Source organism: Myiozetetes cayanensis, unplaced genomic scaffold (assembly GCF_022539395.1).
Source record: "Myiozetetes cayanensis isolate MyiCay16 unplaced genomic scaffold, myiCay2020 scf9, whole genome shotgun sequence".
NCBI classification, from domain to species: Eukaryota; Metazoa; Chordata; class Aves; order Passeriformes; family Tyrannidae; genus Myiozetetes; species Myiozetetes cayanensis.
The window spans coordinates 19,543,189-19,549,188 of record NW_026088185.1 but is presented as its reverse complement, the minus strand read 5'-3'; the positions used below and the strand labels follow the sequence as shown (position 1 = coordinate 19,549,188).

Below are 6,000 nucleotides of genomic sequence, written 5' to 3'. Positions count from 1 at the left end.
GTATTCTTCCCCCAGATCTGTAAAGGCAGTGCTACATCCATGCATCAGTTAAATATTCAAACCTGACCAGAACGGAGGAGTGAAACAACGTTTATCTCTAAAAGGTTATTTTACAGTTTGATGTAAAATATCTGCCAGTACAATAATACAGTATTGCTCTCCTAAAATCTGAAGTTAAACACTAAAGCTTATACAGAACTGTGTTTCTTTTTTTTCCTTTTTTTTCCTTTTTTTTTTTTTTTGAGATGAATTTCAGCATAGTTCCTGCTATCTGCCAGGGTTCCCAGTACCAATATTTAGCCCACAGATCACATCTTGTTGGCTGTTTTAACAGCTAAAACAATGATTTAACAGGTATGATTCCTGACTTCTGCCACCCCTGTTGATCCAGAAAGAAATCCTGCTGACAGAGCTGTACGGGGATTAAATTTCTTATGATGTTTCTGCTGTGAGTAAGAGCAGTTCAGCTCCTGTATGTCCTTTAATACTTTTCAAGAGTACTGTATCATTTTTCAGAAAGAACTGTTGAACTCTGCAAACTTACAGGACTGAAGGATAAATTATGGTCTTGTGGGCTAACTGGGACACAAAAAATTCCCCCAGTTTATCAGAGTATTAAGAGCTCTGCTAAACCTCAGAATATATTATGTGTACTGTAAGGCACTTTCATGAACAGACTCATATTTCAGGTGTGTTGGGTTTTTTTCCTCACATGTTCAGGATATTTAGCTTTTTAATGATTTAGTTAACTTACACACTGAGCTGTATAGACTTGCGAAAAGCTTGTGTAGAACCTTAAAGGCTACTCTTTTAACATAAGTATAACATTCAGAGAGGATATCTGAATTTCTCTTTACATTTTTAGATAAGATTAAAATATTAAAAACAATGACATTTATGTTCTACTCACTACAAAGAGCTTCCATTTTAATTACTATTTTTCGTATTTCCTCCTTCTTTGAAGGAGTTACGAAGTTATAGCTGTTCAATGGTTTAGTCAGTTCTGCAACATTTGTAAAACTCTTAACAATAAATAAACCATATTTGTTGGGTTTGGGGTTTTTTCAAGATAAAGATATGGCTGACATCAAAGGTTAAAAAAAACCTTCCTGCTTTAACAAAGAGTAAAAAAATCTGATACTTTTTGATATGTATTTTTTAACACCATACTCTTTCAAGGCTTGAGGTAGTTCCTGTAGTAATAAAACTCATTCGCTAGAAAAAAAAAAACCATTTTGACTGAGCTATCACACAGTGTCTAGATCCATAAGCATTTTAAACATTTCTTGTTATTTCAATCCAAACAAAAGCATGTGTATTGAATCTTCAGACTGGACACAGTAAACTCAAATGCCTCATTACCACAGAAGAAGAAAAGTAAACACTTGAAGAGTGTGAAGAAAAAAATCTATCATTGTAGTGCATCAGTGTCACCAGAATAAAATTTGCATTAAGAGGCTGCTATGAAAGGAAAGGACATGACTTTCAGGTTGTTCAACAGTACTCACAGTTCTGAACTCAGCACAGATGAGGGTACCTGCATCTGGTATGACTAAACAAGGAATTCTGTCTATAAATAATACAGTATTAGTATTAGCAATAAGTTCCTTCATTAAGGACTTAACAAACATTTGCTTGGGACCAGATTAACTTGAGAGGTTATTTAATTTTAGAAACCTTTCTAAAAAGCATGAAATATGATGGCAAGCTATTCGGAATTAATAAACCTCCACATCCTTTTGAATCAGCAAAGAAAGTACGAAACTAGGCAAGGGGTCCTACCTGACAAATTCCAAAACAGTGTATAAAGACAACCAACAATGAAAATAATCCAGCAACAAAACATATTTCTGAAATGTTTTCTAGCATTTCATCTGGCTTTTTAGAGAAAGAGGCAGGAAAGGAGGGAAGAGACATTTATTGTTACTATAACTGAAATCTTAAGAGTCTAGTAATTACTAGTTATACAAAAAAAGTGGTAACAATGCAGTTAAAGTTGTTGTACTCCTCTCCTGCTGTTACATTCACCATTCCATTGCTCCTTTGGATCTCCCAATCAGTTGCATTCTAAGTTAGCGTGACAACAGTAACTTGTGAGCATTTGGAGTCCTTGGCCAGGAGAAATATGATGTCCGGGTTTATGATTTCTTCTTTGTCCTCTAGGTTCTACTTAAGGTCATTTTTATCCTTGCTAACACACTTTTCTACCTTTCTCTTTCTTCACTGGTCTGCAGCTCTAATTCTACACCCTCATTTAATATGTACATTGCCTTTTAGGTATGTCAGATACTATTTCTTTGCTACCCCCAAACCCACTTCTGTCCAGCTCCAGGCCTGCATTTCGTTAGCTGACCACGGGTGAGCTGTTTATTGCCATAGGCTCTCCAGACTCAATGGTTCATCCCAGGTCTTCACTTCTCCAGAACCTCTGGCACCTTACCTGTATACCTCTACATCACTGTGGTTAGCACGCAAAACACCTTATTCTATGCAGAATAACAGCAATGCAAAACTATGGATGTATCCCATAAACAAAAACTAAACAGACAACTGGTACACTGACAAAATCTCTGAACCAAGTTGAACACAGGTGCGGGCGCTGCCACTGGGACAAGTTCTGAGGTCTTGCAAACTCCGTGCAAACCCCTCGGCGCACCGCCAGCCGTGCCACGGAGGGTCCCCCACACGGCACGCACAGCTCGGCTCGGCACACCCGGCTCGGCACACCCGGCTCGGCACAGCCGCTCCGCAGCGCGGCAGCCGCCGAGGACGCGGTCCTGCGCCCGCCGCGGCCACGCCAAGGTCAGCGGCAGCCGGGCAGCCGCGGCGATGCTGCCAGCGGACACGGCTTTTAGATCGGTGGGATTTCACCGCCAAAGATACATCCTGAACGCCCCCTTTTTTTTTTTTTTTTTTTTTTTTCCTTTTCCTTTAACAAAGCGCCTCAGCGTGAAGTTCTCTGTTCCTGCGCTCACGGGGGTTGGGCGGCACCCGCTCCCCACCTGCACGGCCGGCCCCCAGCCCCGCTCCCGTTTTCAGAGCGGCTGGGGATGGGCGAGACCGGCCCTGCCGCGCGCGGCATCACCGCCGGCAGCCTCTGCCGGGGCTGGAGCGCGTCAGGGGGACTCCGCGGCGCTGCCCGGCCCGGCCCAGCCCGGTCCGGTTCCCGGTCCGCCCGCCCGGCACCGCCGCCCGCGCGCGGCCACCCCTCAATCCAGCGCTGCTGCCCCCGCCCGGAAACGGCACTGCCGCACGGGCCGGCTCCCATTGGCCTTTTTCCGCCACTCCGTCCCGCCTCCCCGCCGCTGCGCGGTCGGCCATTGGCTGGCAGGGCCGTCAGTCGGCGAGGGCGCGCCCCGGCGGTGCCCGCGCGGCACTCCCGTGCGGCGCGCGGTGCCGGCGGCGGCGGCGGCTGCGGGCGGAGCAGGGATGCGCCCCGGCTGCGGGAGCGGCAGCGGCAGCGGCGAACGCCCAGCGGAGCGGGGGTGGCGAGCGCGGCCGGTAAGGTCCGGCCAGGGAAGGCGGATGCCTGTCTCGGGTGCGCGTCCCTTGCGCCTCGTGCTGAAGGGGCCGGTGGCAGCGCCGGACAGCGATGCCGGCACGGGCGGAGCGGCGGGCGGGATGCCGGGGGCGGGCGGCGGCACTGGGCCGCGGTGGGCAGGGGGCGCGGGCGGGCGCCGTTCCCCGCCACCCCTTGCCGTGCCCTTCGGCGCGGTGGTGCTGGCGCGGTCCCCGGGCGGCACCGGCGGCGTGCTGGGAACTTGGTCCGCCGCCGCCCGGCTGCCGGCGGTGCCCGTGGGTACCGCGGCGGGGGGCGACACCAGCCCGCTGGTCGGGGCTGGCGGAGGGGATGCAGCGCTGCCCCCTCCGCTCCGCCGGCTCGGGAGGGCCGAACGGGGCCGCCGATTGGCGGCCCCGGCGCTGCCGGTGCGGGGCTGCCGAGGTTGCAGCTGGAAAGGCGGGTGCCGCGGGTCCCGGAGGCGTCGGCGGTGCCCGGGCCCGGCTCTACCCCGCTCGGGAGCGCATCGCGGACATGCCCCGGTCCAGCGGAGCGCTGGGGGCGCTCAGCGCGGGCGGGCTCGTCCGGGGACGGCGATCGGAACTTCCCTGCGAGGCAGGATTGTACTCCATGGTGGTCCCGGACGCCCAGCTGGGCGATCCACACAGTCGAAGACGGTGGTCGTGGCGATGGTGGTGGTGTGGCCGCAGACTGTATCTTAAAGTTGTTAACAGAGTTACCTCAAAGAAAAGTTGTTTTAAAGTAAGGGTAACGGTGACGGTTGATACATGACCATTGGCTATTGAGACGGAGGAATTCCAACGATGAAATCCCTATGCGCTCTTTTCCATTGTTCTTCAATCTACTGTACTTTTAGTGATAGAAGATGACATAGGAGGGCTTTTTAGTATTGTCAAATTTTGATAATTTAGATAGAAACAGACTTTAAAGGGTCTGTATTGATGGCAATGTAAACATTCAGCATCTTGATTATATAACACTTCAAGGAATTTGACAGGATGTTGCCAGACTTTGCGATGAAGGACATGATCCTCCAATCGGGGAAATAAAGAGGAGTTTGGACATTGATTCTGTAGGAAACAGGGTAGCATCCACAACTAACAGTTGAAGGGAGAATAGTTCCTGCTATCTCTTGGTTATTTTGCATGTGTTGGGTTGGGCATTTTAAATATTAAGAAACACTGTCTGCAGAATACGTAAAGAGCTCTTCATTTGATTTGGATTTTTTTGTTCTTTTGTAGCTTTAAGCTTCCTTTTCTACTTTCTAGGAGTGTACTGATATTGCTATCTCTTTCTTGATTGAGTATTCTGATACACTAGTTGTTATAAGGATGCATTCAATCACGTGATGCTTAACGTTTTCAGAATTTTTTAAGATCATGTGATAGATGCAAGGGTAAACAACCAGTGCAAACACCGTTGTTACACATGCATGCTCTGCTTTGGGGAGCTGCAGCCCATTTTTACAGCTGTGGGGAAAGCACATGGAAGTGTAAAAGATTTGAGATGTGGAATTTGTAACTGATACAGGTTAATATTGTTCCCTCCTTGCAAACTTACCCACTAAGTAGCATTTTTGACAGAATAGGAGTTGCTAATGACAGTCCTTGTACATCACTGATTTTGGATAGATCTAGATAGATTCATCAAATGCAATATTGTCAAACCAGTTTTTCAGGAATCTCTTTGAATTAACTTGATTCAATGTCATTTGAGTATTTTAGGTTAATGAGCAATCCTGATACAAGTATGTGTTGCACATAGTCATGATAAAACGTCTGAGATGCGCTCATTTGTGCTAGTCTGCCTTGTAACCTCACCTGTGTGTTCCTTATGGGCTTTCTTAGGAAAGAAAACCCAAAATTTTTGTGGGTTTTTTTTCCCTTACGAGTGACACCAAATTTTAATCTAAAATCTAGTCTATGAATAGGTAACCTGTAGAACCTTCAGGACATGAGTATTTATTTGTGACACTCATTTCACTGGGACAAGAGGACATGCATATGGAGAATATATGCCACCGTATTTGTTACACAGATAATCTTTATCTAACTACTTTTTTCCCTGCACAGTTCTAAGGAAACCTTTTCTAAAAGATCAAAATATTTTAACTGTATAACTTCAGAAGAGTGCTTGATTCAGTGTTTATTTTACTTCTCTGTCTATTTATAAGTAATGAACTTTTTTGGAGGATCAACTGTCCCACTAAAGTGAATATAAGTGTATTAACTATTTACTTGTTCAAAATATTAATCAGCTATACATTTACTAATATTCAGAAGTATTATCATTATATAATGCTCATACCTAGTTAAAGGTTAGAGAAAAACGTAGAAGTTTCAGTAATTGTTTGCTTTTCATGGTTTTCTTCTATATAAAAGTAAGTGAGTCTATCTGTATGCCTCCCAACTAAAAGGACACTCAAAGATATCTTGGATTTTCCTAAGCTGCTTTTGTAGTAGTAATTTTTATAAGGTAGT

At 46.4% G+C, this 6,000-nt stretch overlaps 1 protein-coding gene across 3 annotated transcripts in view; it reads left to right on the top strand.

Moving 5' to 3' along the window:
• The first annotated feature begins 3,358 nt into the window (after nt 1-3,358).
• B3GALT1 (beta-1,3-galactosyltransferase 1) overlaps nt 3,359-6,000 on the top strand; it is a 184,432-nt gene continuing 181,790 nt past the window's right edge. The window contains exon 1 of one of the 3 annotated variants that reach the window (XM_050339329.1): nt 3,359-3,501. The gene's annotated coding sequence lies outside the window, so the exon portion shown is untranslated. Of the gene's footprint in view, nt 3,539-6,000 lie in introns of all 3 variants that reach the window. The other 2 variants (XM_050339331.1, XR_007632000.1) reach the window with 2 other exon arrangements.